General features: G+C 37.4%; 2 non-coding genes across 2 annotated transcripts; one reads left to right on the top strand and one right to left on the bottom strand.

Moving 5' to 3' along the window:
• The first annotated feature begins 4,669 nt into the window (after window positions 1-4,669).
• Window positions 4,670-4,773, top strand: LOC112804302 (small nucleolar RNA R71). Its single transcript, XR_003202916.1, has one exon. It is a non-coding gene; the product is annotated as a small nucleolar RNA R71 (small nucleolar RNA).
• Window positions 4,774-13,838: 9,065 nt separating this feature from the next.
• LOC112804942 (small nucleolar RNA R71) lies at window positions 13,839-13,947 on the bottom strand. The gene has a single exon (XR_003203559.1). It is a non-coding gene; the product is annotated as a small nucleolar RNA R71 (small nucleolar RNA).
• Between the last annotated feature and the right edge of the window lie 5,027 nt (window positions 13,948-18,974).

The raw sequence follows: 18,974 nt of genomic DNA on the forward strand, positions 1-18,974 counted from the left end.
CCACCGTTGAAAATACACAAGCAAAGGGTTCAGGCATGACCGAATGGCCAGCCCCCATGTGGTCACAAGACCAACTGATCAAAGACCTAAAGTGATCAAAAGATATCTAATACAATAGATAAATGTTCTATTTAAAATAAACTAGCTCCTAGGGTTTACATGAGTAAGTAATTGATGCATAAATCCACTTCCGGGGCCCACTTGGTGTATGCTTGGGCTGAGCTTGATTAATCCACGAGCTGAGGCTTCTCTTGGATTTGAACTCCGAGTTATGACGTGTTTTGGGCGTTCAACTCCGGATCATGACGTTTTTCTGGCATTTAACTCCAGACAGCAGCATGTACTTGGCGTTCAACGCCAAGTTACGTCGTCAATCTCCGAATAAAGTATGAACTATTATATATTGCTGGAAAGCTCTGGATGTCTACTTTCCAACTCCGTTGAGAGCGCACCATTTGGAGTTCTGTAGCTCCAGAAAATCCATTTCGAGTGCAGGAAGGTCAGATTCCAACAGCATCAGCAGTCCTTTTGTCAGCCTTCTTCAGAGTTTTGCTCAAGTCCCTCAATTTCAGCCAGAATTTACCTGAAATCACAGAAAAACACACAAACTCATAGTAAAGTCCAGAAATGTGAATTTAACATAAAAACTAATGAAAACATCCCTAAAAGTAGCTCAAACCTACTAAAAACTATATAAAAACAATGCCAAAAAGCGTATAAATTATCCGCTCATCACAACACCAAACTTAAATTGTTGCTTGTCCCCAAGCAACTGAAAATCAAATAGGATAAAAGAAGAGAATATACTATAAATTCCAGAATATCAATGAATATTAATTTAATTAGATGAGCGGGACTTGTAGCTTTTTGCTTCTGAATAGTTTTGGCATCTCACTTTTTCCTTTGAAGTTCAGAGTGATTGGCGTCTCTGGGAACTCAGAATTTCGGATAGTGTTATTGACTTTCCTAGTTAAGCATGTTGATTCTTGAACACAGCTACTTATGAGTCTTGGCCGTGGCCCTAAGCACTTTGTTTTCCAGTATTACCACCGGATACATCAATGCCACAGACACATAACTGGGTGAACCTTTTCAGATTGTGACTCAGCTTTGCTAGAGTCCCCAGTTAGTGGTGTCCAGAGATCTTAAGCACACTCTTTTGCCTTGGATCACGACTTTAACCACTTAGTCTCAAGCTTTTCACTTGGACCTTCATGACACAAGCACATGGTTAGGGACAGCTTGATTTAGCCGCTTAGGCCTGGATTTTATTTCCTTGGGCCCTCTTATCCATTGATGCTCAAAGCCTTGGATCTTTTTTACCCTTGCCTTTTGGTTTTAAGGGTTATTGGCTTTTTCTACTGCTCCTTCTTTTTCTTTCTATTTTTTTCGCCACTTTTTTTTTCGCCACTTTTTTTTTCGCAAGCTTCCTTTTTCACTGCTTTTTCTTGCTTCAAGAATCAATTTCATGATTTTTCAGATCATCAATAACATTTCTCTTTGTTCATCATTCTTTCAAGAGCCAACAATTTTAACACTCATAAACAACAAGATCAAAAATATGCACTGTTCAAGCATTCATTCAGAAAACAAAAAGTATTGCCACCACATCAATATAATTAAATTAAATTCAAGGATAAATTCGAAATTCATGTACTTCTTGTTCTTTTGAATTAAAACATTTTTCATTTAAGAGAGGTGAAGGATTAATGGATTTTATTCATAGCTTTAAGGCATGGTTACATACTAATGATCATGAAGTAGAGACACAAAACATAGATAAACACAACATTAAAAACCGAAAACAGAAAGAAATAAAGAACAAGGAATGAATCCACCTGAGTGAGGGTGGCGCCTTCTTGAAGGTCCAATGGTGCTTTTTGAGCTCCTCTATGTCTCTTCCTTGCTTCTGTTGAATGATTCCTAGTAATTTTGGTGTTTCTACCCTTAGTTGCTTCCAATATTTGTGTGGAGGATAACTTATTCCCTGAGGTATCTCAGGGATCTCTTGATTTGCAGCCACATGTTCTACCACTGAGCTATGACGGCTTATAGTCTTTCCATCTCCCAAGACTCAGAGGTGGAAGCTTTTGTCTTCCCTTTGAGGTTTCTCTGGCCTTAGGAGCCATTAATGGTAATGGAAAAGCAAAAAAGCTATACTTTTACCACACCAAACTTAAAATATTGCTCGCCCTCGAGCAAGAGAAGAAAGAAGAGAGGAAGAAGAAGAAGAAGAAAGTGGAGGTGAGTGAGGGGAGATGGATTCGGCTATATGGGTGGGATTGGGTGGGAAAGAGAAGTTGAATTGTAAAGGTAGGTGGGGTGTATGGGGAAGAGTGGATAGATGTAGGTGGTGAATGAAAAATAGAAGGAACGACCATGAATGGAAAGAGAGAGGGCGAGGTAGGTGGGGATCCTGTGAGGTCCACAGATCCTGAGATGATCCTGTGGGGTCCACAGGTCCTGAGGTGTCAAGGAATTCCATCCCTGCACCAAATAGGCATGTAAATTGCCTTGGCACACCATTCTGGCGTTTAAACGCCCATTGGTGCACGTTCTGGGCGTTCAACGCCCATGTAAAGCATGTTTCTGGCGTTGAACGCCAGTTTCATGCTTGTTACTGGCGTTCAGCGCCAGTTTTTCCTCTCTGGGCACATTCTTGGCGTTCAGCGCCAGGATGTTGCTTGTTTCTGGCGTTCAGCGCCAGAATGGTGCTCTGTTCTGGCGTTGAACGCCGGCCAAATGCACCTTACTGGCGTTGAACGCCAGCCCGTGCGTCCTCCAGGGTGAAAAATTTTTTTCTTCTGTTTTTGACTCTGTTTTTAATTTTTTTGATTTTTTTCGTGACTCCTCATGATCATGTACCTAATAAAACACAAAATAACAATATAATAAAAATTAGATAAATAAACTTGGGTTGCCTCCCAACAAGCGCTTCTTTAATGTCAATAGCTTGACAGTGGCTCTCATGGAGCCACAAGGTGATCAGGTCAATGTTAGTGTAGTCCCAACACCAAACTTAGAGTTTGGATATGGGGTCTTAACACCAAACTTAGAGTTTGGTTGTGGCCTCACAACACCAAACTTAGAGTTTGACTGTGTGGGTTCTTCTTGACTCTGAACTGAGAGAAGTTCTTCATGCTTACTCTCTTTTGTCACAGAGGGATGGCCATGTGCCTTAAACACAAGGTAGTCCCCATTCAATTGAAGGACTAATTCACCTCTGTTGACATCTATCACAGCTCCTGCTGTGGCTAGGAAAGGTCTTCCAAGGATGATGCAATCATCCTTTTCCTTCCTAGTGTCTAAGATTATGAAATCAGCAGGGATGTAAAGGCCTTCAACCTTTACTAGCACGTCCTCTACTATTCCATAAGCTTGTCTCAATGACTTATCTGCCAATTGCAATGAGAACAAGGCAGGTTGTACCTCAATGATCCCTAACTTCTCCATTACAGAGAGTGGCATAAGATTTATCCCTGACCCTAGATCACATAGAGCTTTGAAAAAGCTCATGGTGCCAATGGTACAAGGTATTAAGAACTTGCCAGGATCTTGTTTCTTTTGAGGTAGAGTTTTCTGAATCCAAGTATCTAGTTCACTAATGAGCAAAGGAGGTTCACTTTCCCAAGTCTCATTACCAAACAGCTTGGCATTCAGCTTCATGATAGCTCCTAAATGTTGAGCAACTTGCTCTCCAGTCACATCTTCATCCTCTTCAGAGGAAGAATAGTCTTCAGAGCTCATGAATGGCAGAAGGAGATTTAATGGAATCTCTATGGTCTCTGTATGGGCCTCAGATTCCCTTGGATCCTTAATAGGAAACTCCTTCTTGCTTGAGGGACGTCCCAGGAGGTCTTCCTCACTAGGATTTTCGTCCTCCTCCTCCCTTGTGCATTCGGCCACATTGATCACATCAATGGCCTTGCACTCTCCTTTTGGATTTTCTTCTGTATTGCTTGGGAGAATACTGGGAGGAGTTTCAATGACTTTCTTACTCAGCTGGCCCACTTGTGCCTCCAAATTTCTGATGGAGGATCTTGTTTCATTCATGAAACTGAAAGTGGCCTTTGACAGATCAGAGACAATATTGGCTAAATTAGAAGTGTTTTGTTCAGAATTCTCTGTCTGTTGCTGAGAAGATGATGGATATGGCTTGCTATTGCTTAGCCTATTGCGTCCACCATTGTTAAAGCCTTGTTGAGGCTTTTGTTGATCCTTCCAGGAGAAATTTGGATGATTTCTCCATGATGGATTATAGGTGTTTCCATAAGGTTCACCCATATAATTAACCTCTACCATGGCAGGGTTCTCAGGATCATAAGCTTCTTCAGAAGCTGCCTCTCTAGTGTTGTTGGATGCATGTTGCAGCCCATTCAGATTTTGAGAGATCATGTTGACCTGTTGAGTCAACACTTTGTTCTGAGCCAATATGGCATTCAGAGCATCAATTTCAAGAACTTCTTTTTTTTGAGGTATTCCATTATTCACGGAATTCCTCTCAGAGGTGTACATGAATTGGTTGTTTGCAACCATGTCAATGAGTTCTTGAGCCTCTTCAGGCGTTTTCTTCAGGTGAATAGATCCACCTGCAGAATGGTCCAATGACATTTTCGAAAATTCAGAGAGACCATAATAGAATATATCTAATAGGGTCCATTCTGAAAACATGTCAGATGGACATCTTTTGGTCAACTGCTTATATCTTTCCCAAGCTTCATAGAGGGATTCACCATCTTTTTGTTTGAAGGTTTGAACATCCACTCTCAGCTTGCTCAGCTTTTGAGGAGGAAAGAATTTATCCAAGAAGGCAGTGACCAGCTTATCCCAGGAGTCCAGGCTATCCTTAGGTTGTGAATCCAACCATATTCTAGCTCTGTCTCTTACAGCAAAAGGGAAAAGCATGAGTCTGTAGACTTCAGGATCAACTCCATTCGTCTTTACAGTCTCACAGATCTGCAAGAACTCAGTTAAAAACTGATAAGGATCTTCAGATGGAAGTCCATAAAACTTGCAGTTTTTGCATTAATGCAACTAGTTTAGGCTTAAGCTCAAAGTTATTGGCTCCAATGGCAGGAATGGAGATGCTTCTTCCATCAAACTTGGACGTTGGCTTTGTGAAGTCACCAAGCATTCTCCTTGCATTATTATTATTATTTTCAGCTGCCATGTCCTTCTCTTGTTCGAAAATTTCTGAAAGGTTGTTTCTGGATTGTTGTAATTTAGCTTCTCTTAATTTTCTCTTCAGAGTCCTTTCAGGTTCTGGATCAATTTCAACAAGAGTGCCCTTTTCCCTGTTCCTGCTCATATGAAAGAGAAGAAAACAAGAAAAGAAAGAGGAATCCTCTATGTCACAGTATAGAGATTCCTTTGTGTTAGTAGAAGAAGAAAGGGGTAGAAGAATCCAAATACAAGGGATATAAGAAGTTCGGATTCTTAGATGAAGAGAGGTGAAGAGAAGTGTTAGTAATTAATTAATTAAATAGAATAAGAGAAGAGAAGAGAAATTTCGAAAATAATTTTTGAAAAAGGGGTTAGTATTTTCGAAAATTAAAGATGAATTAAAATTAAAATTAAAACTTGAAACAATAAGAATTTTTGAAAAAGAGAGGGAAAATTTTCGAAAATTAGAGAGGGGAAAGTAGTTAGGTGGTTTTGAAAAAGATAAGAAACAAACAAAAAGTTAGTTAGTTGATTGAAAAAGATTTGAAATCAAATTTTGAAAAAGATAAGAAGATAAGAAGTTAGATAAGATATTTTGAAATCAAATTTTGAAAAAGATAAAATTTTTGAAAAAGATAAGATAAAAGATAAAAAGATAAGATAAAAATTTTAATAAAAAGATATTTTGAAAAAGATTTAATTTTTAAAAAGACTCAACTAACAAGAAACTACAAGATAAGATTCTAGAACTTAAAGATTGAACCTTTCTTAACAAGAAAGTAACAAACTTCAAATTTTTGAACCAATCACATTAATTGTTAGCTAATTTTCGAAAATTTGATATAAAGATAAGAAAAAGATTTTGAAAATATTTTGAAAAATATTTTTGAAATTTTCGAAATTTATAAAAAAAAATGAAAAAGATATGATTTTTGAAAAAGATTTTGAAAAGATAAGATTTTTAAAATTGAAATTTTGACTTGACTTGTAAGAAACAACTAATTTTAAAAATTTTTGACCAAGTCAACCCAAAATTTCGAAAATTTGGAGGAAAATAAGGAAAAGATATTTTTTTGATTTTTTGAATTTTTAATTATGAAAGAGAAAAACAACAAAAATATTCAATGCATGAAGTTTTTAGATCAAAACAATGAATGCATGCAAGAATGCTATGAATGTCAAGATGAACACCAAGAACACTTTGAAGATCATGATGAACATCAAGAACATAATTTTGAAAAATTTTTAATGCAAAGAAAACATGCAAGACACCAAACTTAGAAATCTTTAATGCATGGAAAATATGAATGCAAAAGTGCACATGAAAAACAACAAACAACACAAAACAAGAAATTATCAAGATCAAACAAGAAGACTTATCAAGAACAACTTGAAGATCATGAAGAACACTATGAATGCATGAGATTTTCGAAAAGAATGCAAGAAAAATTTTAAAAGCATGCAATTGACACCAAACTTATAGATTAACACAAGACTCAAACAAGAAACACAAAATATTTTTTGGTTTTTATGATTTTCTAATTTTTTTTGTATTTTTATTAAATTTTTTTTTTTCGAAAAACATTTTTGGAAAAACGAAAAACAAAAGAAAAATTTTTGAAAAAGTTTTTGAAAAGAAAATTACCTAATCTGAGCAACAAGATGAACCGTCAGTTGTACATACTCGAACAATCCCCGGCAACGGCGCCAAAAACTTGGTGGACGAAATTGTGATCACTATTCTTTAAGTTGTTTTCATTGTAAATTATGGAATTTGAAATTGGCACGAGTGGACACAACTCCGTTCAACTAACCAGCAAGTGTACTGGGTCGTCCAAGTAATAAACCTTACGTGAGTAAGGGTCGATCCCACAGAGATTGTTGGTATGAAGCAAGCTATGGTCACCTTGTAAATCTCAGTTAGGCAGATTAAATTGATTTATGGTTTCGAAAATAGAGTTAAGAAAATAGAAATAATAATAAAAAGGATAGAAATACTTATGCAGATTCATTGGTGGGAATTTCAGATAAGCGAATGGAGATACTGTATGGCTCAAGGACGCCTACTTTCCTACTGCTTCAACTCAATCCTTCTTACTCCTTTCCATGGCAAGCTGTGTATAGGGGTTCACCATCAGCGGTGGCTACTTTCAATCCTCTCGGGAAAATGATCCTCTGCGGCTGTCACTCGCATGGCTAATCGTCTGGAGGCATCACCCATGGTTGATAGCTACATCCCATCCTCGCAGTGAAAACTACGCTCACGCGCTCTGTCACAGCACGGCTAATCACTGGTTGGTTCCCGCTCCTACTGGAATAAAATCCCTTGATTCTTTTGCGTCTGTCACTAACGCCCAGCACTTGCGAGTCTGAAGCACGTCACAGTCATTCATTACCGGAATCCTACTCGGAATACCACAGACAAGGTTAGACTTTCCGGATTCCCAGGATCCTACTCGGAATACCACAGACAAGGTGAGACTTTCCGGATCCTCATAAATGCCGCCATCTATCTAGCTTATACCACGAAGATTCTGTTGGGGAATCTAAGAGATACACATTCAAGCTCTGTTGCAGGTAGAACGGAAGTGGTTGTCAATCACGTGCGTTCATAAGTGAGAATGATAATGAGGGTTACTTATCATCACATTCATCATGTTCTTGGGTACGAATGAATATCTTGGAATAAGAATAAGAGAGATTTGAATAAAAGAAAATAGAATTGCATTAATACTTGAGGTACAGCAGAGCTCCACACCCTTAATCTATGGTGTGCAGAAACTCCACCGTTGAAAATACACAAGCAAAGGGTTCAGGCATGGCCGAATGGCCAGCCCCCATGTGGTCACAAGACCAACTGATCAAAGACCTAAAGTGATCAAAAGATATCTAATACAATAGATAAATGTTCTATTTATAATAAACTAGCTCCTAGGGTTTACATGAGTAAGTAATTGATGCATAAATCCACTTCCGGGGCCCACTTGGTGTATGCTTGGGCTGAGCTTGATTAATCCACGAGCTGAGGCTTCTCTTGGAGTTGGACTCCGAGTTATGACGTGTTTTGGGCGTTCAACTCCGGATCATGACGTTTTTCTGGCGTTTAACTCCAGACAGCAGCATGTACTTGGCGTTCAATGCCAAGTTACGTCGTCAATCTCCGAATAAAGTATAGAATATTATATATTGCTGGAAAGCTCTAGATGTCTACTTTCCAACGCCGTTGAGAGCGCGCTATTTGGAGTTCTGTAGCTCCGGAAAATCCATTTCGAGTGCAGGGAGGTCAGATTCCAACAGCATCAGCAGTCCTTTTGTCAGCCTTCTTCAGAGTTTTGCTCAAGTCCCTCAATTTCAGCCAGAATTTACCTGAAATCATAGAAAAACACACAAACTCATAGTAAAGTCCAAAAATGTGAATTTAACATAAAAACTAATGAAAACATCGCTAAAAGTAGCTCAAACTTACTAAAAACTATATAAAAACAATGCCAAAAAGCGTATAAATTATCCGCTCATCACACTTCTCTTTGCTAATTTAAGGTCTTCGATCAAGCAAGAAGACAACTTTGAAATCCCTAATTTGGGGGTTAACTGAAGAAAGTGAAATGACAAGTTTGGGAAGTACACAGCTCAAGGAGTTGACTCATAAGCAATCAAGACAACAATTTTGAAAAAGGTACAAATATGAAAAATTTCATTTTTCTGAAGGGTAAGGAGAGAGAACCAGATTTTGAGTATTATTCTGAAGAGTTTATCTATGAAGAGTTCATCAATCTTGGACAGTATTTTCTAAGTCAAAGAAGCATTCAACCAAGATGAAGAACACAATCAGAGTTAGCTAAATCCAGTTCAACTTATAGCAACAGAGGCTGTTGAAGCATCAATCTCATTCATGTTTTAAAGTTTGTATTTCATTTTTAATGTATATCTTTCTGTAATTTCTTGAGAGGTAAAAGGCTGAAAGAGAGAAATCAAGAAAAAGCCTATGAGTGATAAAAGGCTGAGTGAAACACTTGAGAGAAAAGCCTAGAGTGATTTTAGATTTCTTTAGGTTGTTTCATGTGTCTTGTATCTTGTACTTATGAGGTACCCCTTTTAAAGTTGGGTTAGCACTTAGAGTGAAGAGTTAGGTATTAGCATAACCAAGTCAAGTTAGTTGAGAACTTTAGAGAGAAAGGATTGGGTGAATCCTAAGAAATTGGTGTATGTAATACTTTAACTATAGTGAAAATTTCACCATTGTTGTGGTGGAGACTGGATATAGGTTGCGTTGCACAAGGCAACTGAACCAGGATACATGCCTGTGTTATTTTTCTTCTCTTTCTCTGAGTTATGTTTTCTGATATTTATGAGACAAAACAAAATTGTCTCATAAAGTTTCCGCTGCATAGTTCACACAGATTCTAAGTGAAAGTTTGTAATTAAAGACTAAGTTCATTAAAGTAAAAGAAGGCCATAGATCCAATCCCTCTACTCTCCTTCTATAACCTTCAATTGGTATCAAAGCCAATGTCTCAAGAATCAAGTTTCACCGCTTTGAGGGAAGGTCCAATGGTGAACAACTTGGGCATAACCACAGTTGCCTACACTCTAACAGAAGGACAGTCAAACAGCAGGCCTCCATTCTTCAACGGGAAGAACTATGCCTACTGGAAATAGAGGATGCAAATCTTCATCCAATCCATTGATTACAACATATGGAATATTATTGTGAGCAGCCCCAAGATTCCAACAAAGACAAGTGCTAATAGAGTGGTGACTCTAAAAGAAGAAATTGAATGGAACGATGATGACAAAAAGAAAGTGGAGCTGAACACGAAAGCCATCAACCTTCTACACTGTGCTATTAGATTTGAGGAGTATCGAAAGGTGTCAAGATGCAAGACGGCCAAAGAAATCTGGGAGAAACTCCAGGTTACACACAAAGGCACCAAGCAAGTCAAAGAAATGAGGATTGATATTGATGAGCGGATAATTTATACGCTTTTTGGCATTGTTTTCAGTATGTTTTAGTTAGTTTTTATTATATTTTTATTAGTTTTTAGTTAAAATTCACTTTTCTAGACTTTACTATGAGTTTTTGTGTTTTTCTGTGATTTCAGGTATTTTCTGGCTGAAATTGAGGGACCTGAGCAAAAATCTGATTCAGAGGCTAAAAAGGACTGCAAATGCTGTTGGATTCTGACCTCCCTGCACTCGAAGTAGATTTTCTGGAGCTACGGAAACCCAATTGGCGCGCTCTCAACTGAGTTAGAAAGTAGACATCCTGGGCTTTCCAGCAATGTATAATAGTCTATACTTTGCCCGAGATTTGATGGCCCAAACAGGCGTTCCAAGTCAGCTCAAGAATTCTGGCGTAAAACGCCAGAACTGGCACAAGAATGGGAGTTAAACGCCCAAACTGGCACAAAAGCTGGCGTTTAACTCCAAGAAGAGTCTCTACACGAAAATGCTTCAATGCTCAGCCCAAGCACACCAAGTGGGCCCGGAAGTGGATTTTTATGTCATTTACTCATATTTGTAAACCCTAAGCTACTAGTTCTCTATAAGTAGGACCTTTTGCTATTGTATTTTCACCTTTTGATCACTTGAATCTTTTGATCACTTTAGATCTCTAGATCATCTTTGGACGTCTAGTTCTTAGATTATGGGGGCTGGCCTCTCGGCCATGCCTAGACCTTGTTCTTATGTATTTTCAATGGTGGAGTTTCTACACACCATAGATTAAGGTGTGGAGCTCTGCTGTACCTCGAGTATTAATGCAATTACTATTATTCTTCTATTCAATTCAGCTTATTCTTGTTCTAAGATATTCATTCGCACCCAAGAACATGATGAATGTGATGATTATGTGACGCTCATCATCATTCTCACTTATGAACGCGTGCCTAACAACCACTTCCGTTCTACAAGCAAACAAGGCTTGAATGTTTATCTCTTGGATTTCTTAACCGAAATCTTCGTGGTATAAGCTAGAATTGATGGCGGCATTCAAGAGAATCCGGAAGGTCTAAACCTTGTCTGTGGTATTCTAAGTAGGATTCGAGGATTGAATGACTGTGACGAGCTTCAAACTCGCGATTGTGGGGCGTTAGTGACAGACGCAAAAGAATCACTGGATTCTATTCCGACATGATCGAGAACCGACAGCTGAATAGCCGTGCTGTGACAGAGCGCGTTGAACATTTTCACTGAGAGGACGGGACTGTAGCCATTGACAACGATGATGCCCAACATACAGCTTGCCATGGAAAGGAGTAAGAAGAATTGGATGAAGACAGTAGGAAAGCAGAGAGACGGAAGGGACAAAGCATCTCCATACACTTATCTGAAATTCTCACCAATGAATTACATAAGTATCTCTATCTTTATTTTATGCTTTATTCATAAATTATCTATAACCATTTGAATCTGCCTGACTGAGATTTACAAGATGACCATAGCTTGCTTCATACCAACAATCTCCGTGGGATCGACCCTTACTCGTGTAAGGTTTATTACTTGGACGACCCAGTGCAGTTGCTGGTTAGTTGTGCGAAGTTGTGATAAAGAGTTGAGATTGCAATTGAGCGTACCATGTTGGTGGCGCCATTGATGATCACAATTTTGTGCACCAAGTTTTTGGCGCTGTTGCCGGGGATTGTTTGAGTTTGGACAACTGACGGTTCATCTTATTGCTTAGATTAGGTATTTTTCAGAATTTTTAAGAATGAATTCTAGTGTTTCAAGGTGATGTTCTTATCATCACCAAAGTTGATTGAGCTTCATCAATTTAGCTCTTGAATGCAATGTTCTACTGAAGCTTGGCTAGCCATGTCTAATTCCTTTAGACTAAAGCTTTAGACTAACATTGCATGATTCCTGGAATTCTTATTAAAAATTTTGAATCTCCTTATTTTCTTCTCCATATAATTTTCGAAAAAAACCAAAAAATTACAAAATCATAAAAACCAAAAATATTTCTTGTTTGAGTCTAGTGTTTCACTTTAAGTTGGTGTCAATTGCATGTTTCTGTTCTTCTTGCATTCATTCATGTGTCTTCATTGATCTTCAAGTTGTTCTTGATGATTTACTTGCTCTGATCTTTAAATTCTCTTGTTTTGTGTGTTTTGTTGTTTCTCATATGCATTCTCAATTTGTTAGTGTCAGTAGTATACAAACTTCTAAGTTTGGTGTCTTGCATGCATTGTTCATTTGATTTTAGTTGCATTTTGATTTTTCCTCATCATTAAAAATCCAAAAAAAATTTAATTTGTGTCTTTTCAAGTCAATAATACAGAGAATTGAAGATTCAGAACATACAGCAGAGGATTACACAGAAAAAGCTGGGCATTCAAAACGCCCAGTGAAGAAGGAAAACTTGCGTTTAAACGCCAGCCAGGGCACCTGGCTGGGCGTTTAACGCCCAAAAGGGTAGCGTTTTGGGCCTTAAACGCCAGAATGTATACCATTCTGGGCGTTTAACGCCAGGATGGCACAAGAGGGAAGATTTTGTTTTCAATTCAAATTTTTTTCAAGATTTCATAATTTTTCAAAATCAAATCTTTTTCAAATCATATCTTTTCAATCATATATTTTCAAAATAAATTTCTTTCCATTTTCAAAAATACTTGCTAACAATTAATGATTTGATTCAACATTTCAAGTATGTTGCCTTTTCTGTTGAGAAAGGTTTAATGTTTGAATCATATCTTTTCTTGTTAGCCAAGTCATTGATTTTAAAAAATCAAATCTTTTTAAATTGTTTGTCAATCATATCATTTTAAAACTATATATTTTCAATCATATCTTCTTAATCACATCTTTTTCAAAAATAGTTTTCAATCATATCTTTTTGAGTTCTAATTTCAAAATCTTTTTCAAAAAACACTTTATCTCTTTCCCAATCATATTTTTTCGAAAATCATTCTTCAATTTTTTAAAATGTTTTTAAAATCTTTTTAAATTTATTTTCGAAAATTTCTTCCCCTCTTCTCACATCCTTCTATTTATGGACTAACATGTACAATTCGAACTCTATCTTTCTAAGTTCGAATTCTTCTACCTCTTCCTTCTATTTTTCTTTTTCCTCTGACACCTCAAGGAATCTCTATACTGTGACATAGAGGATTCCATATTTTCTTGTTCTCTTCACATGAGCAGGAGCAAAGACAAAAGCATTCTTGTTGAGGCTGACCCTGAACCTGAAAGGACCTTGAAGCGAAAGCTAAGAGAAGCTAAAGCACAACTCTCTGTAGAGGACCTAACAAAATTCTTCAAAGAAGAAGACATGGCAGCCGAAAACAACAACAATGCCAACAATGCAAGGAAGGTGCTGGGTGACTTTACTACACCTACTCCCGACTTCTATGGGAGAAGCATCTCTATCCCTGCCATTGGAGCAAACAACTTTGAGCTTAAGCCTCAATTAGTTTCTCTAATGCAACAGAATTGCAAGTTCCATGGACTTCCATTGGAAGATCCTCATCAGTTTTTAGCTGAATTCTTGCAAATCTGTGACATTGTCAAGACCAATGGGGTTGACCCTGAGGTCTACAGACTTATGCTATTCCCTTTTGCTGTAAGAGACAGAGCTAGGATATGGTTGGACTCACAACCTAAAGAAAGCCTGAACTCTTGGGAAAAGCTAGTCAATGCCTTCTTGGCAAAGTTCTTTCCACCTCAAAAAATTGAGAAAGCTTAGAGTGGAAGTCCAAACCTTCAGACAGAAGGAAGGTGAATCCCTCTATGAAGCTTGGGAAAGATACAAACAATTGATCAGAAAGTGTCCCTCTGACATGGTTTCTGAATGGAGCATCATAGGTATCTTCTATGATGGTCTGTCTGAACTGTCCAGGATGTCATTGGATAGCTCTGCTGGAGGATCTCTTCATCTGAAGAAGACGCCTGTAGAAGTTGAAGAACTCATTGAAATGGTTGCAAATAACCAATTCATGTACACTTCTGAAAGGAATCATGTGAACAATGGCACGAATCAGAAGAAAGGAGTTCTTGAGATTGATACTCTGAATGCTATATTGGCTTAGAACAAAATATTGACTCAGCAAGTCAATATGATTTTTTAAAGTCTGTCTGAAATGCAAGCTGCACCAGGCAGTACTAAGGATGCTTCATCTGAAGAAGAAGCTTATGATCCTGAGAACCCTTCAATGGAAAAGGTGAATTACATGGGAGAACCCTATGGAAACACCTATAATCCTTCATGGAGAAATCATCCAAATCTCTCATGGAAGGATCAACAGAGACCTCAACAAGGTTTCAACAACAATAATGGTGGAAAAAACAAGTTTAGCAATGGCAAGCCTTTTCCATCATCTTCTCAGCAACAGACAGAGACTTCTAAGCAGAACTCCTCTGACTTAGCAACTATAGTCTCTGATCTAATCAAAACCACTCAAAGTTTCATGACTGAAACAAGGTCCTCCATTAGAAACTTTGAGGCACAAGTGGGTCAGCTGAGCAAGAAAGTTACTGAACTCCCTCCTAGTACTCTTCCAAGCAATACAGAAGAGAATCCAAAAGGAGAGTGCAAGGCCATTAACATGACCTACATGTCCGAATTTGGAGAGGAGGAAGAGGCAGTGAGCGCCACTGAGGAATACCTCAATGGACGTCCACTGGCCTCCAATGAGTTCCCTAATGAGGAACCATGGGAATCTGAGGCTCACACTGAGACCATAGAGATTCCATTGGATTTACTTCTGCCATTCATGAGCTCTGATGAGTATTCTTCCTCTGAAGAGGATGAAGATGTCACTGAAGAGCAAGTTGCTAAATACCTTGGAGAAATCATGAAGCTAAATGACAAGTTATTTGGTAATGAGAATTGGGAGGATGAACCCCTTTTGCTCACCAAAGAACTAGATGACTTGACTAGGCAGAGATTACCTCAAAAGAGACAGGATCCTGGGAAGTTCTCAATACCTTGTACAGTAGGCACCATGACCTTCAAGAAGGCTCTGTGTGACCTAGGGTCAAGCATAAACCTCATGCCTCTCTCTGTAATGGAGAAGCTAGGGATCTTTGAGGTACAAGCTGAAAGAATCTCACAAGAGATGGCAGACAATTCAAGAAAACAAGCTTATGGACTTGTAGAGGATGTTCTGGTAAAGATTGAAGACCATTACATCCCTGCTGATTTTATAGTCCTAGAGACTGGGAAGTGCATGGATGAATCCATCATCCTTGGCAGACCCTTCCTAGCCACAGCAAAGGCTGTGATTGATGTTGACAGAGGAGAATTGATCATTCAAGTGAATGAAGAATCCTTTGTGTTTAAGGCTCAAGGATATCCCTCTGTAACCATGGAGAGGAAGCATGAAGAGCTTCTCTCAAAATAGAGTCAAACAGAGCCCCCATAGTCAAACTCTAAGATACCTATGATGTTTGACTATGGGGGCTCTGTTTGACTATGGGGGCTCTGTTTGACTCTGTTTTGAGAGAAGCTCTTCATGCTTCCTCTCCATGGTTACAGAGGGATATCCTTGAGCCTTAAACACAAAGGATTCTTCATTCACTTGAATGATCAATTCTCCTCTGTCAACATCAATCACAGCCTTTGCTGTGGCTAGGAAGGGTCTGCCAAGGATGATGGATTCATCCATGTACTTCCCAGTCTCTAGGACTATAAAATCAGCAGGGATGTAATGGTCTTCAATCTTTACCAGAACATCCTCTACAAGTCCATAAGCTTGTTTTCCTGAATTTTCTGCCATCTCTTGTGAGATTCTTGCAGCTTGTACCTCAAAGATCCCTAGTGATGAGCGGATAATTTATACGCTTTTTGGCATTGTTTTTAGGTAGTTTTTAGTAAGTTCAAGCTACTTTTAGGGATGTTTTCATTAGTTTTTATGTTAAATTCACATTTCTGGACTTTACTATGAGTTTGTGTGTTTTTCTGTGATTTCAGGTAATTTCTGGCTGAAATTGAGGGACTTGAGCAAAACTCTGAAAAAGGCTGACAAAAGGACTGCTGATGCTGTTGGAATCTGACCTCCCTGCACTCGAAATGGATTTTCTGGAGCTACAGAACTCCAATTGGCGCGCTCTCAACGATGTTGGAAAGTAGACATCCAGAGCTTTCCAGCAATATATAATAGTCCATACTTTATTCGGAAATTGACGACGTAACTTGGCGTTGAACGCCAAGTACATGCTGCTGTCTGGAGTTAAACGCCAGAAAAACGTCATGATCCGGAGTTGAAGGCCCAAAACACGTTATAACTTGGAGTTCAACTCCAAGAGAAGCCTCAGCTCGTGGATAGATCAAGCTCAGCCCAAACATACACCAAGTGGGCCCCGGAAGTGGATTTATGCATCAATTACTTACGCATGTAAACCCTAGGAGCTAGTTTATTATAAATAGAACTTTTTACTATCATATTATCATCCTGGATTGTATTTTGAATCCTGTGATCACGTTTTGGGGGCTGGCCATTCGGCCATGCCTGAACCTTTTACTTATGTATTTTCAACGGTGGAGTTTCTGCACACCATAGATTAAGGGTGTGGAGCTCTGCTGTACCTCAAGTTTCAATACAATTACTATTACTTTCTATTCAATTCTCTTTTATTCTTATTCCAAGATATACGTTGCACTTCAACTTGATGAATGTGATGATCCATGACACTCATCATCATTCTCACCCATGAACGCGCGTGACTGACAACCACTTCCGTTCTACCTTAGGCCGGGCGCATATCTCTTAGATTCCCCAACAGAATCTTCGTGGTATAAGCTAGATAGATGGCAGCATTCATGAGGATCCGGAAAGTCTAAACCTTGTCTGTGGTATTCCGAGTAGGATTCTGGGATTGAATGACTGTGACGAGCTTCAAACTTCTGAAGGCTGGGCGTGATGACAAGCGCAAAAGAATCAAGGGATTCTATTCCAACCTGATGGAGAACCGACAGATGATTAGCCGTGCTGTGACAGAGCATAGGAACGTTTTCACTGAGAGGATGGGATGTAGCCATTAACAACGGTGATGCCCTACATACAGCTTGCCATGGAAAGGAGTAAGAAGGATTGGATGAATGCAATAAGAAAGTAAAGATCCAAGAGGAGTACAACATCTCCATATGCCTATCTGAAATTCCCACTATTGATTTACATAAGTATTTCTATCCCTTTTTATTTTATTTATCTTTATTTATCCAATCTAATCACATTTGACTTTATGAGTCCACTTAACTGGGATTTACAAGATGACCATAGCTTGCTTCATACCAACAATCTCCGTGGGATCGACCCTTACTCACGTAAGGTATTACTTGGACGACCCAGTGCACTTGCTGGTTAGTTGAACGGAGTTGTGACTTCAAATAGAGCCAATTATTAAATTTCATACAAATACAAAGAGTATGTGATCACAATTTCGTCCACCAAGTTTTTGGCGCCGTTGCCGAGGATTGTTCGAGTATGGACAACTGACGGTTCATCTTGTTGCTCAGATTAGGTAATTTTCTTTTCAAAAATCTTTTTCAAAAATTTTTCTTTTATTTTTCGTTTTTCCAAAAATATTTTCGAAAAAAATAATAAAAATACAAAAAAAATCATAAAATCATAAAAACCAAAAATATTTTGTGTTTCTTGTTTGAGTCTTGAGTCAATTTTTAAGTTTGGTGTCAATTGCATGCTTTAAAATTTTTTTCTTGCATTTTTTTGAAAATTCATGCATTCATGGTGTTCTTCATGATCTTCAAGTTGTTCTTGACAAGTCTTCGTGTTTGATCTTGAGGTTTTCTTGTTTTGTGTTGTTTGTTGTTTTTCATATGCATTTTTCGTTTGTTAGAGTCCATGCATTAAAGATTTCTAAGTTTGGTGTCTTGCATGTTTTCTTTGCATCAAAAATTTTTCAAAATTATGTTCTTGATGTTTATCATGATCTTCAAAGTGTTCTTGGTGTTCATCTTGACATTCATAGTGTTCTTGCATGCATCTTGTGTTTTGATCCAAAATCTTTACGTTTTGGGTCATTTTTGTGTTTTTCTCTCTCATCATAAAAAAATTCAAAAAAATAAAAAAATTATCTTTTCCTTTTTTATCTCCTAATTTTCGAAAATTTGAGTTGACTTAGTCAAAAATTTTAAAAATTAGTTGTTTCTTACAAGTCAAGTCAAAGTTTCAATTTTAAAAATCTTATCTTTTCAAAACTTTTTCAAAAATTAAATCTTTTCCTTTTTTTTATTAATTTTCGAAATCTTTTTTAAAATATTTTTCAAAATCTTTTTCTTATCTTTTACATCATATTTTCGAAAATTCGCTAACAAGTAAATGTGATTGATTCAAAAATTTGAAGTTTGTTACTTTCTTGTTAAGAAAGGTTCAATCTTTAAATTCTAGAATCTTATCTTTTAGTTTCTTGTTAGTTAAGTAATTAATTTTAATTTTAAAAATTAAATCTTTTTCAAAACTAATTTCAATCATATATTTTTAAAACCATATCTTTTAAAATCATATCTTTTCAAAAAAAATATCTTTTTAATCTTATCTTTTCATATCTTTTTATCTTATCTAATTATCTTATCTTTTTATCTTATCTTTTTTAAAATTTTATCTTTTTCAAAATTTGATTTCAAAATATCTTATCTAACTTATTTTCTTATCTTTTTCAAATTTGACTTTTTGGTTGTTTCTTATCTTTTTCAAAACCACCTAACTACCTTTCCCTCTCTAATTTTCGAAAATACCTCCCTCTTTTTCAAAAAATTCTTTTTAATTAACTAATTGTTTCAAGTTTTAATTTTAATTTTAATTCATCTTTAATTTTCGAAATTACTAACTCCTTTTCAAAAATATTTTTGAAAA

The sequence above is a fragment of the Arachis hypogaea genome, chromosome 5 (assembly GCF_003086295.3).
Source record: "Arachis hypogaea cultivar Tifrunner chromosome 5, arahy.Tifrunner.gnm2.J5K5, whole genome shotgun sequence".
NCBI lineage: Eukaryota > Viridiplantae > Streptophyta > Magnoliopsida > Fabales > Fabaceae > Arachis > Arachis hypogaea.